The sequence below is a fragment of the Bos javanicus genome, chromosome 14 (assembly GCF_032452875.1).
Source record: "Bos javanicus breed banteng chromosome 14, ARS-OSU_banteng_1.0, whole genome shotgun sequence".
NCBI classification, from domain to species: Eukaryota; Metazoa; Chordata; class Mammalia; order Artiodactyla; family Bovidae; genus Bos; species Bos javanicus.
In genome coordinates, this window is record NC_083881.1 from 53,191,737 (window position 1) to 53,218,432 (window position 26,696).

The following is a 26,696-nucleotide window of genomic DNA, read 5'->3' on the forward strand; positions in this document are numbered from 1 at the left end:
TAAGCTGTGACATCTTTGTTTATTAAAAGTAGTTTTCTGTGGTTCAAGACAAGACAGTCAGACCTGTGCTGAAAATAAATAAAAATGTGAAGATGGGAATTTTTTACACTCATATTCTGTGAACTTTAATATACATATAAATACCCTATCCATTATTTTCTACTGAGTGAAGAGAATAAAATATGTTTCTTTCCAAATTATTTTTATAATTCTCCCAATTGAGGGGTATTAGACCCTGATGCTGGGAAAGATTGAAGGCAGGAGACGGGGATGCCAGAGGATGATATGGTTGAATGGCATCACCGACTCTATGGACATGAGTTTGAGTAAGCTCCAGGAGTTGGTGATGGACAGGGAAGCCTGGTGTGCTGCATGCAGTACATGGGTTGCAAAGAGTTGGACATGATTGAGTGGCTGAATTGAACTGATGGTTAATAACAGCTTTTGCTATGTGCCTGGCAATATTCTAAGTACTTTATATTTATTTACAAATTTAATCCAAACTACAAATTTGTAAAGTAGGTACTGTCATTAACACCATTTTTCAGATAAAATTTCAGGTCCAAAAGGTTATGTAATGAAAGCAGAGGCTGGAGTTTGATACAAAGTGATTTGACTTTGAAAGAACACCTCAAGAGAAGAAAAATTCACAAGTAGATAAGCTCCAAGACTGTTTACTGACTGAGACTGCAAGAAATTTTTGCTTTTGATGCCCCAAAGACAGCAAATCAGAAACAGAAATAAGATTTACTATCACTATATTTCATATTTATTTATTTAACATCCTGGTTAATTCAAGACAGGGGAGTAGTATAATAAAGAGAAATATTAATGGGTGGAATAAGATTGAAGAAGAAAAATATTCATTATTTGCAGGTAATGATTGTATAGCTAGAAAATACAAAAGTTTTAGATTATTAGAAATATGTTTATTTATCAAGGTTATTGGAAAAAAAATCCATTGTACATACCTATACTAGCAATAAACAAATGGAAAATAAATTTTAAAAGATCTTTAGAGAAATGCAAATTAAAATCCAGTAAGAAACAATTAAACCCTCACCAAAATGGCTAAAATTAAGAATTTCAAAGCCAAGTGTTGGTGATGATACACAGTGACTGGAATTCTCATGTTTCTGATGGAAGTCTAAAATGGTATAATTGCTTTGGAATACTGATTGACCTTATTAAAGCTAATTATATGTATATACAATGACTCCACAATTTTTTATCTGAATCAGAAATGAGTATTTATGTCCACCAAAAATATGCAAGAGTATTTGTAATGACTTTATTTGTAACAGTCACAGTTTAGAAACAACTACCCATAGATAATAGAAGGGATAATATATTTGTACTCTGGACTATTACATAGAAATAGAGAATAATAAAATTGGGACATGTAGTTTGGATAAATCTCACAAACATAACTTTTAGGGGAAAAATTCATAAAAGAGTTTGTAATATGTAACTTTATTTAAATTAAGTTCAGAAACAAACTAAAGTAACCTGTGGTAGAAGTCACAAAAATAATTACCTTTATGGGATTTACTGTTTGGTAGCTTTCTGGTGCTGGAATGATTATATCTTTATCTGAGTGGCAGTTGGACACTTACATACATATGTGGAAAATTTCAACTTGCACTTCAGATTGGTAAAATGTATTAAATCTAATCACAATAAAAATAATTTGTATACAAAAGAAATATTATATAACATTTCTTTCCTTTATCATTAAGCAATATATTTGTTTACATTCTCATTTGGGAGAAACACTCAGGAAAGCATGAAAGCAGAATGCTGTTATATCATTATAGTGCCCCGTTGGTTTTATCAAGGATGCAAAGGGAAAAATGGTGGTTGACCCAAACAAATAAATATACACACTTATTAAAATAATTCTACTGGAATCCTTGAACTCCAGTCTGGTCATACGTCACTGAAGAACTTATTCCCGGAACTGTTCAGTTTGACTCCTCAAGAAGATAGCTTTTTAACCCTTTTCTCCTCCAGATAATGGAAAATCCAAGGGCTTTTCCCAAGATCTTCTCAAAAGGGGACAAGTGATTTATGTTGTAAATATCAAATTATGAATACAAACAGTAGATTTTGTTTACATTCTTCTCTAAAAGTAATGAAGGAATATATCTACATAAATTTTCCTTTAATTCTGAAAAGGTCATTGTATTCTTAGAGTTCCCCAAAGATTTTAACTGAAATAGTTTGGACTTTGTAACTGAATAAAATGTATGCATATAAAATAGGAAATAAAAAAAATGTAATCATTGTTCCAAATAGCTTTATATTAGCAAGAAATAGGCAAAGATTGCTAGTGATCAAAACAGGAAAATGATCAAAACTGATCACAAAGACAAGAAACTATAAACAATCTAAATCGTGCATCAAGAATTTGCACTCTATGCCTTTGCATTTCTTTTCTATTTACATTAGATTTTTATGGTAAAATCTCTCTCTCTGCCACCCTACATTTAAAAAAATAAACTAAAACATTTATCCTGTCATTGTCTTAGCTGGTATTGGTAGTAATGTCTGTGCCTATAGCAAAGAGCGTATGACTATACCTCAAGATGTTCCTCACCAAGCAACTCACAACCAACAAGATTATACCAACTTCAGCCAAAAGGTATTCACAATACAAGTTCTTACTATTGGAGAACTAGACCATCAGTTTTTATAGATGGAAGATACTACATGCAGTCAGAGTATTCACTTGATTGAGAAAGAAACTGAGACTCTCTAGATTGAATAAAAGAAGGAATGAAGTGAAAAACACTGGTGTGATTATAAAATAAAGATCTGCCTAAATGGGGATCAGTCTAATTGTTTTTTCCCAAGGAAATCAGGGGAAATCCTGAGATTTGGGCGGAATCCTGAAGACTATCAATAATAGATTTTATAGGAGATAAGGAGGATATTTGAAAGTAGTAGCAAAGTCATTCAGCATGACTGACAGTTAAAGGGAAAGAAATGTACATTTATTGATCATCTTCTATGGAATAAATATGATACAAACCTTAAGAAAGCAGAGAATAGTATTTTATACAAAAAATGGCAAAGATTTTACATCACTGGAATAAAAATAAAACTTTAATGTCAAGACAAAAATTTTTCTTGATATAATTATTAATTTTAATGAGCTGACAATATTTTATTCATGGTATAACTTAATTATTTTTCTTTCTTGAGTAAATATCAAAATTCAATCAGAAAATTTAAATCAAAAGTAGGAAAGCATTAAAATCAAATAATTAATGCCCACAGATACAACCAGTTTCTCTACACTTAAAAAAAATAATATATTACTTACACAACAGCTGAGTTACTTTTTGGTTAAAAAAAATACAGTAACAGTTGGGAAAGGTAATGATTGAGAGCTTTTTACAAACTAAGATAGTATATGTACTTAGTATGAATTTTTCTTTACAATTCTTTGAGAAAATTACTTGTCACAGATATATTTTCCAGGATAATAACATGTAAGGTGTTCTCTTGGGAAAAAAACACCGGCAGATGTGGGAGGATAGGAAGGAAGTGGGAATAGTAAAAGGAAACTGAACTGACATGCTCAGTATTTTCTCTGGAGAGCTCAAATGTTGCAATGGCATTTCAACATTGTTTGCTTTGGGTGAGGAAGGGCGGGGGCTTTGTATCCCCAAAGAGACAAAAAATTGAAAGTCTCTGGAAGGGGCGTGACTTGGGCAGAGTGGTTCTGTTCAGCCAAGAAAACCCCCAGAAATGGAGAGAAATAAAGGAGGTACATGTGGGGAGAGAGCCAGTTATCCAAGATGGCATGTTCAGTCTGTCTTGCCCCACATTTTATAAATAATAACTAAGTAGCAGCTGAGCTCATTTATAGCCCTGCGCATGTGCCTCATAAGGTACTCATTTGGTCACAAGCTACTTTGTGCTGTAGGGATATATGGGATCCACCTAGAAACTGGCAGCATTACTGCTGTATCACAGCTGTGTCCATTGGGTCAGCCATGAGAGGAGAGAATATAGCGTATCTACTGTTACACTGTACAAACTAAGCTATTGGAGGTGACGGAATTCCAGTTGAGCTATTTCAAATCCTAAAAGATGATGCTGTGAAAGTGCTACACTCAATATACCAGCAAATTTGGTAAACTCAGCAGTGGCCACAGGACTGGAAAGGTCAGTTTTCATTCTAATCCCAAAGAAGGCCAGTGCCAAAGAATGCTGAAACTAACACACAATTACATTCATCTCCATGCTAGAAAAGTAATGCTCAAAATTCTATAAGGCAGGCTTCAAAGTTTGCGAACCCTGAGCTTCCAGGTGTTCATGCTGGATGTACAAAAGGCAGAGGAACTAGAGATCAAGTTGCCAACATCCGTTGGATCATCAAAAAAGCAAGAGAGTTCCAGAAAAACATCTACTTCTGTTTTATTGACTATGCCAACTATGCCAAAGCCTTTGAGTGTGTGGATCACAACAAACTGTGGAAAATTTTTCAAGATATGGGAATACCAGATCACCTGACTTGCGTCCTGAGAAATCCATATGCAGGTCAAGAAACAACAGTTAGAACTGGACATGAACAATGGACTGGTTTCAAATTGGGAAAGGAGTACACCAAGGCTGTATATTGTCACCCTGATTATTTAACTTACAGGCAGAGGAAATCATGAGAAATGCTGGGATGGATGAAGCACAAGCTGAAATCAAGATTGCTGGGAGAAATATCAATAACCTCAAATATGCAGATGACACTACCCTTATGGCAGAAAGTGAAGAAGAACCAAAGAGTCTCTTGTAGAATGTGAAAGAGGAGAGTGGGAAAAGTTGGCTTAAAACTCAACATTCAGATAACTAAGATCATGGCATCTGAGCCCATCACTTCATGGCAAATAGATGGGGAAATACTGAAAACAGTGACAGACTTTATTTTGGGGGTCTCCAAAATCACTGCAGATGGTGACTGCAGACATGAAATTAAAAGACGCTTGCTCCTTGGAAGAAAAGTTTTGACCAACCTAGATAGCTTATTAAAAAGCAGACATTATTTTGCCAATAAAGGTCCATCTAGTCATAGCTATTGTTTTTCCATTAGTCATGTATGAATGTGAGAGTTGTACTATAAAGAAAGCTTAGTGCTGAATTGATGCTTTTGAACCCTGGTGTTGGACAAGACTCCCATGGACTACAAGGAGATCCTCCAATCAGTCCATCCTAAAGGAAATCAGTCCTGAATATTCATTCAAAGGACTGATGCTGAAGCTGAAGCTCCAATCCTTTGGCCACCTGATGTGAACAACTCACTCATTGGAAAAGACCCTGATGCTGGGAAAGATTGAAGGCAGGAGGAGAAGGGGATGACAGAGGATGAGATTGTTGGATGGCATCACTGACTCAATGGACATGAGTTTGAGTAAACTCTGGGAGTTGGTGATATACAGGGAGGCCTGGCCTACTGCAGTCTGTGGGGTCGCAAAGAGTTGGACACGACTGACCGTCTGAACTGAACTGAACTGAACTGTTATGGCTGCTATGTCACCCAGAGAGGCTGTGCTATGACTGTTGTGCCATCCAGGAAAAAATAAATATGTTTTCAGTTCCTATGGCTCCTCGAGTCTTCTTCCTGCCTCTTAGCTGATGCCTTGTCTACCCTGGGTTCAGCAAACAGTGTGGACAGTGTGAATAGTAAGACAATTGACACTGAAAACAGCATCAGAAATACAGTACACTAAAGTCACACTGTGTATCTACAAACATTTCCTGACAGTGTCAAAGGGAGGTTGCCGGGGTCCAGCCCCAGTGCATCCAGGGAATTCGAAGGGGAGACGGCTTCAGCGATCAGGATACGATAGAATTAAAGACATAAAGAGTGGTTAAATAAGGATAGCTCAGTAGGAAAATTCAGCGGAGAAAAGAGGATGAATAACTTGGTTTACATGGAAAGCCAATAAAATTTCAAGACAAGAAATTTGCGTCACCTACGTAGGCCGCAGGCGTCCTTCCGTTCTCCTGTTAAGGCCTCCCCGGTCAGATCTTAGAAGCCCAGGCATAATTAGTAGGCTTGATGAGCCTCCACGCTCCAGATGGGAATTCAGCCAGAAGGAGAGAGAAAGAATGACATGCAGAGACCAATCTTTCTAGGAACTGATCCCATTCTTTATTTTCCAGGGTCCGCTTTTATACACAGAGATGTAATACAAAAGTCATGCAGGGTCAGCAGTCCTGACTTTTGTCAAAATCAGGTGCTTCATACAAATGTATACAAAGGTTTTAGGGGTGTTACATCATCTTCTGGCCAAGGGGCCTGCTAAATTTATGACCCTCTCCTTGTGATAGTGGTCAGTCAACCAGAACACTTATTTTTCCAGGAGTGATTATTCTTAAAACAGACGCCACCTTCCGAAAGCGCCAGATAAGGTTACATTCTTATAGGGTGAGGGTGCAGTGGGTTTTAATTAAGAAAAGAATTTACTTAGCCTAAGGTCCAACATGATTAATATCAAGGTTAATACTTATTTCTCTTATATGTTAGTTACATTCATTAATGTGTATAAGGGGCAAGGGATATGGAGATGTAGCAAACATTGGCTCAACAAATGAAAAACCCTTCACCAATACAATTTTTCATCAGCCCACTATACTACACTAATAATTTCCTAACTTCTTAAAATAATCTGTTTTTAGAAAGTTTAGAGCATCTCGTGCCTCTCACGGTTGGGAGGCTGTGAACAATCACATGTGGCCGGACAAATCTGTCAGGCAGGCTAGAGAACCTTCAAAGGAGTTTGTAGGTTGAAACATTCCTGTCATGTCCAGGAATTATTATTAACTGGAACTCTAAGTTAACTCCTTCTCCGAAAGAGGTGGTGGAGGACAGCTCCCTGTAAAGTCAGAGGTGTAGTTGAGAGCACAAAGCAGTAAAGTATGCAGACTCTGGTTTTGGGGGTAGATGCTCGAGAATTTCCAGGGGGACTCCTGAGGCTTGATCCCACCTTTGCATATGCCGAGCCTCCTTCCTCATGACCTTTGCCATGGGCGGAGTTCCTCATGCTGGCTCCCGGCAGGAGGTAGAGCCCATACTGAACACTGAGTACAGGCAACAATTGTGGATTTATTGAAGCAACTGAAACTTGCAGGGTATCATTCCCAAGAGGAGAGAGCAGCTCAGAAGAGGATCCCAAAATTTGGCTGGCAGGTTTCCCATGATTCACCTGTTTGAGGTTTGAACTGCACCATGAGCAGGGTAAAACTCCATTAGGCTTTCAAAGTGATAGACATGGAAATATGTACTTAATATCACATAGTGTTGGAGTTCTGGCCCAACCAGAGTGGAGAAATTTATTAATTTCCAAGACACTAAAAGAAAAACCAGAAATACCACATCTCAAGAATAATTTGTTTAGTCCCTGAGTTGTGCCCAACTTTTTTGTGATCCCATGGACTGTAGCCTGCCAGGCTCCCCTGTCCATTGGATTTCCCAGGCAAGAATACTGGAGTGGGCTTCAATTTCCTTCTCCAGGGGATCTTCCCCACCCAGGGATCAAATCTACATCTCCTGCTTTGGCAGGCAGATTCTTTACCACTGAGCCACCAGGGAAGCCCACATCTTAGGAATAGGAATACTATTTTATAAAAAGGAAAACTACATCAAGACTTGGAAAGACAGAAAGCTGTCTTTAAACTAAAAGCATGCAAGAAAAAAATTCAACACTGTTAAAAGAAAAACTGCATAGTCCAAATCCCTAGTATAATCCAAAGTGGAATTTTAAAGATTCAGAGAAATTTAAATAAATCTTTTTTATGTAATGTTAAAAATTAATGAACATGGTTTCCATGGTATGTAGGAATATATTGAGTGATCTGATGTGCATGCTTGTAAATAAGAGGATGGGAAAAAGGGACAGGAGAAACATATAAAGATATAATTGCTGAAAAATTCCCACTTTATGAAAAAAAAATCAATATACAGATAACAGAAGCTCAGTAAATTCAAATAGGTCCAACATGGTGAAAACCAAAACAGACAGTCCAAAAAGAGAAAAACAATAAAGAAAGGGAGGATGGATTGGTGGATGGATGAGAGGAAGGAAGGAAGGGTCCTATATTCAGGAAACAGTTCCTCCAAAAGTGAGAATGAAATAAAGCCATTTTCATATAAATAGAAAGTAAACACTAATAAAAATTACCCAGACTGAACACTAATAAAAATGTTTTCTGATAAAAATCTGACTCTAAAAGAAATAACAAAGAATACTAGAAAATATAAATATTTGGGTAATTATACAAGATGGAAGTTCCTCTTAATTTGCTCAAATGTCAGTATCTTATTAAATAAAAATTATATGATTTACAAGTACAGATAAGTAAAATATATGCTAATAATACCAAATTATAGCAAAGAAATGAAATTACATTCTTGTAATATTCTTATGTTTGTGAAGTGTGACTTGTGAAGAATAGTGTGAACTAGTAACAAAGTAATTCTAATTCCTAAGAATGAACATCATAATACCCATTTCAACCACACACAAAAAAATGTGGTTAAAAGGAGATTTAGCTAAAAAGTCAATTGTGGATATAAAATGGAATAAAAAGCCAATTTATAAAATGAAATGGAATAAAATAAAAATAAATAATAAAAATAATGTGGAACAAGAAAATAAAACAATTTGAACAAATAAGAATAACAAGGTGGTACATTAAAATCTAAACACATCAAAGACTAAAATTATATAGAGCAAGTAACTCCATTAAAATGCAATTAAAATAACTCAATATAAAAGGCAGTACAATCATTTTTGTAAACCTTTAGGCAGTTTCTAAACATTTCAAACACAGACCTATCACATCACCCAGAAATTCTACTCCTGTGTGTATATTCAATATAATTGAATACGTGTCCACAGAATGATTTAAATAAGACTGTTCATAGCAGCTTTATTCATAATACCCTAAGACAGGAAACAGTTTGAATGTTTTCCAATAAGCAAATTGGGTTATATTCATGTAATGAATTCGTACAGAGCAATAAATCAAAAGAACAAACTGCTGACATACATACTAACATGGGTGGGTTTTAGAGCATTATACTGGATGAAAGAAGTGAGAAACAAAAGAGTACATAATTTCTGATTCCATTTACATGAATTTCAGTAATGGACATGTAATCTATGGTGATAAAATTAAGAAGAATAGTTATTTCTGGGAAGAATATGTTCATTGATTAGTAAGTGGCATGGAACACTCTGGAGTTATCTAGGTGGTGGCATATATGTAATTTGTTTCACAGAATTTTTCCTATCAAATTAAGATGATTTATATTTAATCATTAGCAGTTAGTGTCATTAAACTTTTCATGGTCATAGGTGTTGTTTATTTTTCCTCCTAACACTTGTTTTCCTACTTTGTTAAACTGTTTTTTTTCTTTTGCAAATATAAATAGCATTGTTATTAAATCAGACTTGTTATTGCCTATTCTATTTCTATACTGCATATGATTTCTTAAGCTTTTGTTGTACAAAGCATTCTAAATATTGTTTATTTAGTTAGATTCTTAATACATTTTTTTTAATGTGTATAAGATTACAATATGATGTTCATGATTTCTGTATTCACTAGGTTGATGACTTACTTCTTAAGCTGTCATGATGGCCTTATCTGGAGCAATAACATCAGAGCTATCACAAAAACTCTAGATACTCAACATTATTCTGAATGAAAAGAAGGAACCAATGATTTATTAGGATTCAATGTTTAATAATTTGATCAATGTCTTAGAAAAAAATCAGATTTGTCACACTTTCAAGTAACTCTGAACAAAACATGGAATAAAGATGTCTTTATTTTTAAAATGAATGCATGTTTACCTGTGTGTGATAACTAGGTTGAGAAATGACAGGGATGAGGAATTGTTTTCCAATTAGATCTTTACCACCAAAATAAGTGGAATTATCTCAGAAAAATATTTCAGGGGAAAAACAACAACAAGAGGCCCTACCAATTTTCTTGTAAGGGAACAGTTGTTTTTAATGGTGGAAATTTCCTGCTGTGGCTATTTGACTACCTGCAGAGTTCCAGTGACAATTATGTGCTGCATTCACTATGAAGAAGATATGGAGACTGAAGCTATGGAGAAGCCATTCCCAAGTTAATCACTTTTCTTCAATAAAAACAACAGTTGGGCTCTTTAGAACTGTAATGTAGTCTTAGAAAAATTGAATTGTCTTGAATAAATTTTTAAGAATTATGAAACATGCTTTTCTTTAAACACTACCCCAAAACTACATTTTTAAAGATTCATGGTATTAAAGTTTAGAAACCAATATGAGGCAGCCAACACATTCATGGTGTGATCCCTGTGGCAGTGAACTTTGAACATTTGTTGATTAAACTCCATTAGCATGCACTTAATGTACTGGCACTGATACTGGCTTCTGAACATAAATATCTTATATTATTAGGCCTTAATTCTGAAACACATTTGTATAAAACTTTGCAAATATATATCATCATTTGGAGGATTATTTCTCTAATTTCAGAAATAAAATACTGAACTGCACTACTACATTAAAGTGATAATAGGGAAATACACATATGCATATGATTCATAAAACTAGAAAAATAGTTATTTGAATGTAGATAAAATATTACTCCTTTTATCTGTATATTTACTGTGAAATATTTTGGAAATACAAGAAAATTCTATGGAGTAGAACTAACAGGTTAAATAGAAAAGACTCAAGTTAAATGTTTCATTATATTAACTTTATATAAAAATAAAAGTTATTTTATATTATAAAATTTAAATATGGTTGAGGTATTAAATGACAGGAATTATTAATTTTTCTGCTGCTGCTGCTAAGTCGCTTCAGTCGTGTCCGACTCTGTGCAACCCCAGAGACGGCAGCCCATCAGGTTCCCCGTCCCTGGGACTCTGCAGGCAAGAACACTGGAGTGGGTTGCCATTTCCTTCTCCAATGCATAAAAAAAAAAAAAAAAAGAAAGAAAGAAAGTTATTTTAAAATTACTCATAGTTGTTGAATGTTAGTCATTTATGGCAATTAAATGAAAGAAGACTACTTGAGGTACCTTAGAATCTACATGGTATGCATATTTGCACAACCAGCTGTACTACCGCCCCCAAACTTGAGCCAAATCATTTTCAGACAATGGCTATGGCTCAAAAGTCATATAAAGAGATAAGAGTGGCACTTACGCTATGCTACACTAAGTCACTTCAGTCATGTCTGACTCTGTGCGACCCCATAGAGGGCAGCCCACCAGGCTCCCCCATCCCTGGGATTCTCCAGGCAAGAACACTGGAGTGGGTTGCCATTTCCTTCTCCAATGCATGAAAGTGAAAAGTGAAAGTGAAGTCGCTCAGTCGTGTCCAGCTCTTAGCGATCCCATGGACTGGAGCCTACCAAGCTCCTCCATCCATAGGATTTTCCAGGCAAGAGTACTGGAGTGGGGTGTCATTGCCTTCTCCGAGAGTGGCACTTGGATTTTGATATATCAGAGATTACCACTGGACTTGGGTTAAGATATTAGGAAGACAATCAAAGGAAGGAATAAAAGGCAAATCAATCTTGTTAAAATTCGCTGTTGATATTGACTCTGAAATTATTTCTGGAAAGATGTAGATAAAAGGTGATTTTTAAAGCCCCATTCCAGACTCCAAAATTACATAAAACTAAACATCTTTCTGGAATTGAAAGATCAACTTTCAATAGCTCAAATCCTTATCATTTAGCAAATACAGACTTGTAGCAATTAAAAGCTTTACCTGACAAAACACTTTGTAACCTTAGAATGTGGATTGGAAACAAAAAGGCGATCTTACATGAGAAAAATAAGTGTAATATTTGAAAATTAGAATTAAACTTATTTATATTTGCATGTCATATACTATATGTATACATACATTTGTGTGTCATCTAGAAAATTTTAGATCAAGAATTAATATAAGTGAATACTCAAACATTATAAAGCATATAAAATATCACTGTTATTAATGCAAGCCAGAATCAAAATATTTAATGTATGATAAACAAATTTGTAATAGTGAAAAAAGATAAAATGCTAAGAAATGAACTTAACAAGAAATGTAAAAAAAAGAAAAAAACTATTGGAGAGCACTTTGAATCAGTCTTTAGAGGCACAAAAGGAGACCAAAACACCCTTTATACACTTGTCACTTAAAAAATGCACTGTGTGTGAGTTGTGAGTTAAGTTTTACTTGGGGCAATATGAAGACTGCAGCCCAGGGGACAGTACCCCAGTTTCTTTACCAACTGAGCTACCAGGGAAGTCCCCATAGCTCTGAGAGACTGCTTCAAAGAGGTATGGGGAAAGAAAAGAATATACAAATGTGATATTGGTAAAGGGGGAATACATGCAATCAAGCACTTTTTTTTGTTTGTTTTAGAAAGTTTCTGCTGGTCTCATGAACCTTTTGCTAGCTATGAGAAACAATAATCACCATGAAATATTTTTAGTGCTTTTCTAGATACGAGGAAATACAAGAATTGGGCTTATAAAATCAGCTGTTGAGAATAACTTTCTAAAGACCTGTACTGCCAGTTTTCCTGAAGCACCGCTGCTGCTAAGTCACTTCAGTTGTGTCCGACTCTGTGTGATTCCATAGACGGCAGCCCACCAGGCTCCCCCATCCCTGGGATTCTCCAGGCAAGAACACTGGATTGGGTTGCCATTTCCTTCTCCAGTGCATGAAAGTAAAAAGTGAAAGTGAAGGTGCTCAGTCCTATCCGACTCTTAGCGACCCCATGGACTGCAGCCTACCAGGCTCCTCCATCCATGGGATTTTCCAGGCAAGAGTACTGGAGTGGGTTGCTATTGCCTTCTCCCACAGAATACCTCATTTCTGTTCTCCATCCTGAACTCTTTCAGTGGGTGTTGGAGGTCAGCAGCTGCAGCAGAACATGATTTAATCGTTGTAGAAGTAGATGGCACGCACCCATGGCAAGTGCCAACTTGTGGTTGACACATTGATACAAATTATCAACCTCAAAGAATATTAATTCTATTTGCTAATCATGCTATCTTATAGTCTTTAAACTTGGAGTTACTAATTTTGATTTAAATTTCTCATGGAAAAATAAATACTCAAAGAGAACAAGAAAAAACATGAAAAGAGCAGTTGAAATGATTCATACCACATGAAATCAGAAGTATTTTTACTATGAAAAATATTTATTTTATAATAATAATGATAATTATAATAAAACATCAACAAAATAATAACTTCAAGAGTAACTAAAACAGCACAATAAAGATTTTTCTGGACCAAACCCAGTATTTTCAAAGAAGAAAATATGTGTAGATAAAATGATGATAGTCACTGTTATGATCTAAATTATTTTATCAAAGATCTAAATGAAGAAATATCTTAAACATATAAATCAGATGCTAAGTTAAAGACAGGGTATCTAAAAGGCAATTAATAAAAGTTTCAGAAAGAGATAAAACATTCAAAAGGATAAAAATTAATAATAGAAGAAATGTTTTCTAAACTGAAGAATGATTTAATTCTTTCAAAGAAAAGAGATTACTCTGTTCTATTAAGACTGATGAATAAAGTCATGGACATATATACATTTAAAATTCTGAATACCAAGTCTAAACAGGGGAAAAAAAAGAAAGCCTCAGCAGGAAAAGAGCAAGTTATTCTACATGAATTTAGGGTCATTCAGACTGACTTCTCCTTAGTGTATCTGGAATCTAGAATGTGAGACTCTTTCTCATAAAGTCTGCCTGACTGTGCAAAAGCATTTATAGTCATAAATAACATTTATACTCTTTATTTTTCAGTTGTCACCTTTAAAAAACTTAATGAACAGGAACATTGATTAAAAAGGAGACCAAAAGGTCAAGTTCTCACACCTTTCAAGAGGAAGAAGACTCTTCTTTCCTGCCAAGGACTCAGTCAATGAAAAGCTATGAGTTCTTGGTTTACTAGAGCTTTCCAACTTCCTATTTCCCTCTGAAAGAGTATTTCCCTTTTCTTAATATGAAGACTCATAATGGTTATAGACCCAGAGTTTCAATTTTCTGCTGATCCCAAATGTCTTTAGGTGAAAATGGTATTTAGCATGAGGACTTCCTCCTCTTTTGTGAGTTACTCAATTTTCTTCTTTCCCATGTATGTGCTGTGTTTAGTCATTCAGACCAAAGTCTCCTGCATTGCAGGCAGATTCTTTACTAGCTGAGCTACCAGGGAAGCCCCTTTCCCATGTATATATGTTATTAAAATTTTGTTTTATTTTCTCCTGTTAATCTCTCTTGTGTCAATCTAAGTCTTAGATCAGCCAGAAAAACCAGGAAGGGTAGAGAAAATTTCTTCCTCATCAGTAAATGGATGCTATGTGGGATTTTATTTAAAGATATGAAGGAAATTATGATTAGAACCAAAAATAGAAATAAAATAATTACATATTCTTCAGAGGAGTGAAATTGGGTGACTGGTGTGGTGGGGGGAAAGCACTCACTACTGTTTCTTAAAAGATCTTTGTTATGATTGGACATTGCTGGTATATACAGACATATGTTATTTGCAAGTTTAAAGGCAAAATTAAAATTACTCAGAATAGTAATCAGATTTGTACCTGAGAGAAAGCAATCAGTACAATAGGTCCCTGCCCCTATATACAAAAACAAAAATATTCAGAAACTAGTAAGGAAAAAAGCATATAATTTATGATACAAACATAAATAATAATATTCTAATGAAAAATCAAATGTATAAAATGGTAATAAATATATATAAATGGAAAGATATAAAAGAATGTTCTTTTGTTTTTCACAGATAGGAAGACAAAGCATTTTTCAGATGTTAATTCTTTTCTGAATATTCTATAAATTTAAATCTATATTAATAAATGCCAGCAGCACATTTAGAGTAAATTTTGACAAATGATATTGACATATTATAAACAGTTAATAATATTCAGAATGGGCTTCCAGGGTACTGAGTTGTAAAGAATCCATCTGCCAATGCAGGAGATGCAAGAGACCAGAGTTTGATCCCTGGGTCCAGAAGATCCCCTGGAGTAAGAAATAGCAACCGACTTCAGTATTCCTGCCTGGAAAATTCCATGGACAGAGGATCCTGGTGGGCTACAGTCCACAGAGTGGCAAAGATTTGGATGAGACTAAGAGACTGAGTAGGACTTCCCTGGTGGCTCAGACGGTTAAGCGTCTGTCTACAATGTGGGAGACCTGGGTTCGATCCCTGGGTCAGGAAGATCCCCTGGAGAAGGAAATGGCAATCCACTCCAGTACTATTGCCTGGAAAGTCCCATGGACAGAGGAGCCTGGTAGGCTACCCATGGGGTCGCAAAGTCGGACACGACTGAGCACCTTCACTTTCAAGAGACTGAGTACATACAGTCACTCAGTCATGTCCAAATCTTTGCCACCTGATCCAAAGAGCCAACTCATTGGAAAAGACCTTAATGCTGGGAAAGATTGAAGCCAAGAGAAGGGGATGACAGAGGATGAGATAGTTGGATGGTGACACCAACTCAGTGGACATGAGTGAAGGACAGGGAAGCCTGGAGTGCTGCAGTCCATGGGGTCGCAAAGAGTTAGACACGACTAAGCAACTGAACAACACACACACACACCCCCATATAAAAGAAAAGGAGGACTTCACTGGTGGCACAGCAAATAAGAATCTGCCTGCCAATGCAAGAGACACAGACAGGTTTGATCCCTGGTCTGGGGAGATCCCACATGCCACAGAACAACTAGGCCTGTGCACACAACTACTGAGTCAATACTATAGCCCACGAGCTGCAACGACTGACCCTGTGTACCACGACTAGTGAACCCGGGGCACCCTAGAGCTGCACACTGCAACGACTGAGCCTGTGTTGCGCTAACCTCAATTATTGAGGTGCGCACGCCTACAGCCTGTGCTCTCCAACAAGAGAAGCTGCCAAAATGAGAAGCCCACACAAAGAAGAGTAGCCCCTGCTCATTGCAACTAGAGAAGCCTGCATGTAGCAGCAAAGACCTAGTGAAACCAAAATAAAATCATTTTTTAAAAAAAAGACAAGGGGAGGTTACTAATTTGTAAATTATTTTAAGTTAAAATGATCAAAGTAGGAATAATGGGAAAACAAAATTTGATTCAAAAGCCAATGGAAATTCAGTATATCAAAGAGCTACCTGAAAAATTGGTGGATTTTCTATAGGTGTTTGGCGTCTGAAGCAACCATTTGGAAAACAGCATATCTGGAGTTCAAATTTAATTCTTAGAAAAGAGATAGTACAAAAAATCAAACATTTAAGTTAAAAAAAATCATAAAAGTTAATGTAGAATTAAAAAGTCAAAATTGTACACTGTGAAAGATTTTTCCTTAGAAGACATAAATACAAAACAAAAACAGATTTACTAATAGCAGTCCTATTTACTTATGAAGAAATCAGGGTAAAGTCAACTTTATTTGCCCAAGGACGTAGAGACAAGTATTAGCATAGCTTGGATCCTGATCCATTCTTTGAATTTATTTACTACATGATTTGCTATTATCATAATTAAAATGATACCTTATTAGTATTGGCTAAATGGAGGTCTCCAAATAGCATTATAGTTGTTAAATAGTCCTTAATCAAGGAAATGGTTTTGATTTGTTTACATTCATTAGGTGGTGGTTTAATGGTTTGATGCATTTTGCTAGCGAAACAAGCTAAGAGACACAATGATCATGGATATTCTATATTCAGTATTAATTTATGTATTCCTCTTCTATATTCAAACATTATCTGATTGAACTTTCATCAGAAGATTAATTTCATCATATTTTATATTTTAAGGACTTAAGAACACAAGTGATTCAGTCTATGATAAGTCTGTTGAGAGCAGAGATAGTAGCTTATTCATGATTGTATGCCCATAATAGACAAAGAATAACTTTAAGTTATTTTATATAAAAAATATTTATTATATAAGTATGCTATTTACTATGCTAGGTGTATATTATTTAAATCAAGGGGAAATTTTAGCATAGATATATACAATGAAGTCTATACAGGGTTTTCTTTTGTCAATGAATATATTTCATTTATAGACTATAGAAGTCTTCATATGTAGAGAAAGTGACAATAAATATCAATAAGTTACAGGGATGAGTTGATAAAAGGTAATTGAGAAATGAAAAAATATAATTACATGGCTGGGGCATTTATACTATTAAAAAATGGCAACTTTTACAGTGTCAGTTGTCTTTTAAATATCTTATACATGATCAAAAGAGGTAATTAATTTCTACTTCCATGTATCTAGACTCATAGTGGGTGTAGTCAGTTTAAATATATGTATACAAATAATACTTTGAATGCATGTTGACCTCAAATGAGCAACACTTAAAAGACATATTTTACTAATTAATAGAGGACCTTTGTACCAAAGTTTCACTAGCAGCATTACCACTTGGCAGGATGTTTATTCATTTACTTCTTTTTTAATTTTTAACTTTATGATTATGATTCACTAAATTGATTCTAAACTTCCTAGTGGGTCACTGCTAGAGTGAAAACACTCTAATATATATAACAGATCTTTTAAATAATACTATATGCATATACTTGGTTCCGCTCTTTGTTTCAATGCTTTTATTTATTTATTTTTCCTTTGTAAAATTATTTATTTTGGCTGCCTCAGGTCTTTGTTGAGGCACACAGGATCTTCATTTCATCATGCAGGATCTTTCATTGAGGTGCACAAATTCTCTAGCTGTGGCACAGGAGCTCAGTGATTGTGGCTCAGTGGTTGCAGCTCAGGGGCTCCAGAATGAGGGAGCAAGCTTCAGCAGTTGCTGCTGGTAGGTTTCAATGTTTCAGTGCTTTTAAATTGCAAAGCACATTCAAGATGAAAAAGTTGGTGATATGGAAAAATATTTACAAATATATGTGAGAAAATAGTGTTCAGTTGGTATAATTTGAATGGACTTAAACAGTAATTTTGGTGAAGGAAATCACAATCCACTTTAGCATTCTTGCCTGGAAAATCCCATGGGAAGAGGAGCCTGGTGGGCTATATAGTCCATGGAATTGCAAGTTGGACAGGACTTAATAACTAAATAAACAACAGTAATTTTATATTTATATGAATCCATTAGCTTTTCTTTTTTCATTTTTAAAGTTAACAACTGAAATATTTATTTGCCATCCTACTTACCTCCTATATGCCCTTTATTTTGTAAAGTTTCTAATATAATTCTTAGTTCTATAAATACTTACAGTACTGTATAGTACTGAGTTATAAACACAATCATAAAATTGGTTTTCCAGTTTATTTGAACTAGCATATTTTAATACTTTTAATAAATTGAATGCATTGTATAAATGCTGTTAAAATTGTTCTTTACAGTGATAAGTGTAAGGTTCAATTTTGTAAACTAAGATGCTTTCAGGAAACTTATCTAATGTATATATATAGACTTCAATAAATTTCAAAGAGATTTGGAAAAAGATGTTCTTTAAAACCACCAGGAACAACAATTTTTAAACAACAAGAAATAGTTGAATAAATAGAATGTTGTGATCAGTTATTATTTTTCAAATAAATGCATCTAGTACCCCAAAAAGATAGTAACAGAAATGTATCAAAGCTATAAAAATTGCACCCATAAGTTCAAACCAAATGCTCTGTTTAAAAATGTTGTTGATCTCTTTATGCCATTCCCATATGGATCCTGTCTACCATCACCACTTCCCTAAACATTTATAAAAATTTATTACTTAAGATGTGTATCATAATTGGATTATCAACATACTAACAAACAGAAAACATGTGTAGTTGTACTCAATATAATGCAAGTGAATGAGGCACAGTGTTAAGTTGGTGGCAAATATAATGAGTTCTAGGAAGAACTCTTTGTAGGGAAAGCTTGTGACAGAGGGAGAAAATGTAAGCTCTGAGAATGTATTTGACAATCAGGGAAGGTATTAAGCCTATCTTTTAATATGGTTTGTGGGGTGTGGGGGGAAGTGCTCTGCTTTCAAATGGATGAGAAGCAATATCCTTAAAGAGAGATGAGTTTCATTTGAAACTGAGAAGTGAACAATACATTCATGGAAGAAATGACATAGACAGAGGGGTGTGGGAGAGTATTATAACAGGGGAAATATGGGAAATTATAAGCACCAACAGTTTAGGAGAGATCACATGACCAGAGGCATACAAATTTGGAGGAAAAAAGAATAAAAAGGATAATTGACAGGGTGATTTTACTCCAACAACCACTAGGAGGATAATGGACACTTGGGCCCTTCATGATACAATCTGTGATCTAAAATACAGTGGTCTCCTGTGAGATAATATCCCTTTACTTCTTTTTCTTTAGGAATTGGAAACAGAAGCTACCAGAGTATGATTCTCTTTTTCCAGCGGATGAGGGGGGAGGAGAGGTGACAGCTTAAGGATGGAAGAAACTAGATGATTAATTCAACACCAAAAGTAATAATGGGTGAGTGAGGATGTGGTCCTAAGAGTGTTATCAAGTTGGAAGCAGCCTAGAATATTGGATACTGAGTCCAACAGTGGTAAAAATGGTGTATGGGAGCTTTGAAAAATCTTTAGAAAAACTCTAATATCTAGCAAAACCTGGAAAATGATGGAAAGCCTTCTAGAATATCAAAAACAATAAAACCACAACTAATTTGATGCAGAATTTCCTAATTTGCTAATTTATAAAATATTTGCATTTTGGATTCATATAAACAGGTAATTAAGTACTGTGGTAAAACAAAATTTACTTGGACTGGTGCTATTTTGATATGGCACATTTGATTTTTCTAAACAGATATAACTAACTCTGCATACAGATGTTAACATATTTTCTTTTACATTTTTTTTTCTCTCCCATTTATCCTTCATTAGAAGTTCATCCCATTTTCCTTTCTCTATTGGCATCATCCCTTAAAGACTCCAGGAAGTCTTCATGTGGACATGGCTCAAAAAATGTCAGCTGGCACCAAACAGTACCCCAAGAATAAACAAAAGTCTAAATAGTCTAAATAAACCAGAGTGTTTTGAAAACTTCCCAGCACTAGTCAGTGCAAGCTGTGGAATGTGTGTGCCCTGCTCTAGGACCTGGAATTGAACCAGGCCATCGTTTCACCCTCACTCTCTTTTCCTTATGGATTCTGTTTAAGGGGCATTTTCTCTTCTTTCCTGAGAGAAGAAGTTAGACAGAACCAACCTGGGCTCTCTCACTGAACTTCTCCATGATTGGAAGCAGCATCTGGAGTTCAGCCTTTTCTCCCTGAAAGTATGGGGTTTCTTTTACAGTATGATCTTTCTCACATCAGGCTTCCCTTTTGGTTCAGGGGTAAAGACTCTGCCTGCCAGTGCAGGAGACAAGGATTGCATCCCTGGGTCATGAAGATCCACTGGAGGAGGGCATGGCAACCCACTCCAGTATATTTGCCTGGAAAATCCCATGGACAAAAGAGTCTGGCAGGCTACGGTTCATGGGGTCGCAAAGAGTCAGACATGAGTGAGCTACTAAACAACTTCATATCAGAGAGAGTTCTGTGCAATATGTATTAAACCATGAAAGTCTTGACAGATTAAATCCCAACATTTTCTATTAGATTTTCCTTCCTCCCTGTACAACCTCCTTGTACAAGACCAAGGATGACTGCAAAACAAAGAGGAAAGTTTATAGATATTTCCTGAATAAAATATATTCAAGGCAATCTAAAGTGCCAAGCCATTTAAGAATTACTTTTCAAGTACGTGGCTTCTAAATTAACATTATACTATACACAGTTTTAACTGCTTATTTTCCCTGTAGATATATATTTACTAATTCAAAATATATGAACATTTAAAAATTACATTATACATGATCATATCACCTGAAGTCTATAGATGTTTTTGTAATTAGTGACAATTAAATTTTTGTTCATATATTTTAAAATTGCTAGATGAAAAACAAATTGTATCTCGCTGTTTACAAGCAGAAAGTCATCATTAGTTAGGGTGACTTTAATCTGAAAATAAATATAAAATTAAACAGCAGTAACAGGCACAGAAATAATACATACTTTTTCTCTTCTTTCCAGTTTCATAAGTTTTGTCTCTGAAAGAAAACTAGACATTTCTGAAGCCCCAGGGTTATGATTTGCAAAACTAAACAAGAATGATAGAGTACCAATAAAATGTGCATATGTTTTTCAGTTAAAATATATGAATAAGTATATTTCTTTAAAATAATTATAAACAGTTTTATATTGATATATTGTATATATATTTACATAAATATATATTTATATGATATCAATCATATTATGTTTTATATGGTATATTTTGGTTCAAAATGAATTCCACCAAATCTCAGCATGTTGGCACTAAAGTGGTCTGGGATTGTACAATACAGTTTGCAAGGTTAAGAGAGATTACAGAAGTGGTGCTATTCCCAATTTCCTAATCATGCATTAATTTTACTTATTCTCATGTGATCACACAGAGCCCTGACCTTGCAACACACCAACTAATGTGTTTAATATCTATTCTAAAGGAAAACAGAGTCAAATTATATATATTTTCTAGTAATTAATACTGTAGTTATATATATGTCTTACCGTTTTAACTCTGTATTTAATTTTCCTCTTAGACCCTACCAGTCAACATTCTTTTGTCCTCCACTATTTCAGTGAAATTTCCCTCTCTCACTCTCTTATGTAGAAACATCATCTATTCCATTATCTATTTCACTATGGCTTTTTCTTTCTTTTTTGAGAATTGACTCAATCTGACAGTGAAATGGACAAAATTTAAATGTGGATTTCTATGAATTTTGACAAATGCATACATTCAATTAGCACACATAACCCAATCAACTGAACACAATCAGGTAATGGGAATTTCTATCACCATAGAAAATCTCATTATACTTCTAAAGCCTTCTGATTACTTTCTCACTAATTTAGTATTTTTCCATTTAAGAACATATTAATAAAATAATAGACTATGCGCTATTTTTGTACTTTTACAACTCAGTATGATTTTGAGATTCACCCGTGTTTTTTTTTTTTTTAAACATATCAATGATTCTTTTTCATTGTTCAATAGTACTTTATGTTTTTAAAGATGTGGACCTGTCTATTATAACAGTCATTTGAATTACTTCTAATGTTTTGTTGATATGAATAAGTTCCTATGGAACATTCTTACATAGGCTTTTGTGGATATATATTTTTACTTCCCTTGAGAAGTACCTAAGAGTGGAATTACTAGGCCAGAGGGGAGATGAATGCTCACTTTTATAATAAACTACCAAACAGTTCTCCAAAGCAATAACATGACTGTACATTTCCATGAAAAATATAGGAGAATTCATGTTGCTTTTCATCTTTGCCAGAATTGAATGATTTTGATATTTTTAATGAAAACTATTCTAGTGTGGATGAAGTAATAAGTCACTATACTTTACTTTACATTTTCCAAATAACTAACGTGGTTGAGCACTCTTTTTTTCTGTTAACTGGTTTTTCATATATTGTAACTGGTTTTTCATGTATCTTTTTTGGTAAAGCATTTTTTAAATTATATCCTTAATTTTCTATTGAATTGTTGGATTTCTTGTATTGAGCTATAAGAATTTTGTGTATATTCAGATATAAGCTCTTTGTCACATACAAGCTCCTCATCAAATATGTGTATTATGAATATTTTCTCTGTGTGTGGTTTGCACATTCTTAGTGCTTTTAAGTAAATTGGAAGTTATGAATTTTGATGAAGTTTATTAATTTTTCTTTCATGGTTAGTGTTTCTGCTGTGCTCTGGAACCTTGTCAAAGTTGCAAAGATACTCTTTGTTTTCTTATATAAGCTTTATATGTTTTTAGATTTGTGTATAAAAAATAATACATTTCAAATCATTTTTTTTTTTTCATGTCTATGGCTATCTGTTGTTCAAGCAACATTTTCTGAGGAGACTTTTTTCTCCAGTAAATTTCTTTGGTACCTATTTCCGAACTATTCACCCATCCATTTCTTTTAAAACTCCAATGCCAATAAATATTCTTGATAACTGTAATTTTCTAAGTGTTCAAACAGGTAATGTAAACCTTGCAACTGTGAAATTCATTTAAATGTATACACAAAATATGTGCATTTATTGTATATAAACTGTGCAATAATGGTTTTAAAGGTTACCAACTATAACTGTGATTTGTCTTATTTTCCTCTTTACTGCTGTCAGTTTTGATTTTGTCTTTTTGAAACTCTAAGTACATTTGCAGTTAAGTTCCTGTTTTATTGATGAATAAACCTATGTCATTATATAATGTCATTCTTTATCTCTTGTTTTTATGCTGTTTTTGATGATTATTACTTTGTGTTATACGCTTTTTTTTCTTACATTCTATTACATCTATTTTTTTATCTTAGCATTATTTTATTTACAGTTTGTTTCTATGGACAGTACTTGATTGGGGCTTGTTTTTTTTTGTATCTTTGTGACAATTTTAGCCTTTCAAGTATCTAGTCCATTTATAAACTTTTAAGCTCTTTGAGATAACTGTAAATTTTCGTATGGTTATAAGAAATATTAACCATATGGAAATTGGTAAATCTTTATTAATTATAATAAAGAAAGATTACACAATTCACCTAATTTTCCCCAAGAAAACTTGTATAACTATATCACTACCAGGAAATAAATATTAATAAAATCCATTGACTTCAGCCATATATCACAAGTTTTTCATACATTTATTTGTATGTGTGTGTTTTTGAGTTTGTTACTTAGTTCTGTGCAATTTTATCACATGTTGAGATTCATGTGACTACCAACATAGTCAATATACAGGACAATTACAGCAGAAAGATCGCTTATGCTACTGCCTAAACACCACAGCCATTCCTTCTCTATCTCTGTAATACCTGGCAACCAATAATGTTTTCCATCTCTATACTTTGGTCACTTTATGAATTTTATTTCTATGGACATGTGCATTATGTGAGCTCTGACATTTTCACTCAGCATAATACTCTTGAGAACCATCCAAGTTTTGGAAAACCTCGTCATTGTGGTTCACTGAGTTTTCTACATTTTCTGAATTACTATTTTTCATAATATTTAGAAAGGTTTAGTCACTTTTTGATTAAATAGTGTAACCCCTTGTTCTGAATTGCCTCTCACTCTGGGACTCCAATTAAACTCCTGTACATTAAATATTATAATATCATGGACACTGCAGATTTCTTTTTGGTATCTGCTTATTTTCTCTGCACTTCATAATGGAGCATCAGAGGAATAGGAAAAATTAAACTAATTGTATCATTATTTATAAAATTAGTAGACATCACTTAAACTGATTGGGGATTATGCAAGTTTGATTTATAAAAATTAAAATATCCTTAGTAATCATGAAAAAATTATATATGAAAGAATCATGAAGGGTGGATCACAAGTGGAATATTAATAAAAAGCCCATAAAAGTATAAACTAAAATGATGAGATGAATAAACATATCTGTCTTATTAAATATGGCAAATTCAGATATTAAAAGAGAAGTATATAGTACATTCTTTTTAATAAACAGAGGTATATAAATGTTCGGAGAAGGCAATGGCACCCCACTCCAGTACTCTTGCTTGGAAAATCCCATGGACGGAGAAGCCTGTTAGGCTGCAATCCATGGGGTCGCTAAGGACAGGACTGAGCAACTTCACTTTCACTTTTCACTTTCATGCATTGGAGAAGGAAACGGCAACCCACTCCAGTGTTCTTGCCTGGAGAATCCCAGGGACGGGGGAGCCTCGTGGGCTGCCGACTATTGGGTTGCACAGAGTTGGACACGACTGAAGTGACTTAGCATAGCATATATATGTTAAAAATAGTTATTAAGCCCAAATGCCTCTGTCTTTTTCAACTAAGTTTTAAGTACATATTTATTAACCAACCACTCAATATTTTAGCTCCAAGTTTTACATTGTTTCTACTCTAGTATTGGGAGTATAAATTTATGTTTATATTACTATCACTCTGAATTGTGTTGGAAGGATTTCCTAAAATAATTTATATGAAGTGCTCACTAAATTATTAAATCCTGTACCAAAATTATGTGATGGTTTTCAATAATACAGGTATGTATTTTTCTCATTCTTATTTACATATATATGCATAATCTAAATGAAAGAATAGGTAAATTCTACAAATTTAATCTGATATTATAGTGGATAACTGGGAAAAGATGCAACACATTTAGCACTGGCAATTTTTAAAAAAAAAAGAGTAGAAAAAGTCCAACTCAATTGCATGCTTTGAACTTCTCTGCTTTTATATTTAGCAGTTATAGGACTATATTCTTGAATAAGGATTTTTTTTTTTTTAAGAACACAATTTCCTTTACTAAAGAATACTTCTCTGAACAGTATTCAACAAGAATTGTGACTGATCTAATTAAAACTATAATAATCCAGTCACACTTCTCATATAGTGCCCCTTATTAGCCTTTCAGGGAGTTTCCTTTGCAGTATAGCAAGCCGTGGCCAGGTCTGGGTTAAGGAAAATTGGATTCATTATGGCAGTGATGACAAATTATCTTCTGCAAGAATAGTTTAACACAATGGGTCAAAAGGGAAGAAACTAAACAAAAGAAACGAATGGCATGAGAATGAAAAAAGAATAAAATTGCATATTAAAAAAAAAACCAAAGCAATAAAAGAAATTATAAAAACTGAATAAAAAGGCAATGCAAAACTGTAGGCATAATGAGTTTTCCTTGTCATTAGAGGTTATTACATTCTCATTTCTTTTATGATCATATGTGGCATATCCCAGTTTTTAAGGGCCTTCAACACATTTAGCAAAAGCAGTACATTCAAAATTACAGGAAACTCTTAGCTTGAAATAATGGCTAGCAGGCAATAATGAACCACTAATTTTTTTGGCAAAAGTTGGTAGCAGTAGTATGGGTTAAAAGTTCAGTCTGATCCAGTATTTGATTTGCTCAAAGTTAAACTTTATTAAGTAATACATAAGCACTTTTCTTATCTCACTCTATTTTGCCAATATCAAAAATTGGAAAGGGACTTTAATACTTTTTGACATTTCTGTGTTATTCACACACTAATGATTTTGTTAAATCCAGCTTAGGATAAAATCATCCCAGGCATACTTAATATGAAATGGATTTCAACTGATATTTGGATTCGGTGCAAATATACCTAATATTATAGTATTAGGTAGAATTATTTAAATGATTAATTTAATAAATTGTGTATTGTCTTTATGATGACTTATAAAATGAATATATTCAATACTGTGGATTTTACTGCAAAAAATGTCTCTAGATCTTTTAAAACTTCATTTGACTTTTGTAAAATTTTATTGTAATATATAGAGTACAGGTTTCCCTGGTTCAGACAGTAAAGAATCTGCCTACAATGCAGGAGACCTGGTTTCAATCCCTGGGTTAAGAGATCCCTTGGAGAAAGGCATGGCAACCCACTCCAGTATTCTTGAATCCCCATAGACACAGGTGTCTGGGAGGCTACAGTTCATGGGGTCACAAAGAGTAGGACAGGACTGAGTGACTAAGCACAGTACATACAGTATAAGCGCAATGATATCTATAGTAGATATTAGGAAATTAAATATTTGAGAAAGTGAAACAAATTTATGGTATGCTGTAACTAATACTTTGGTAAGGACT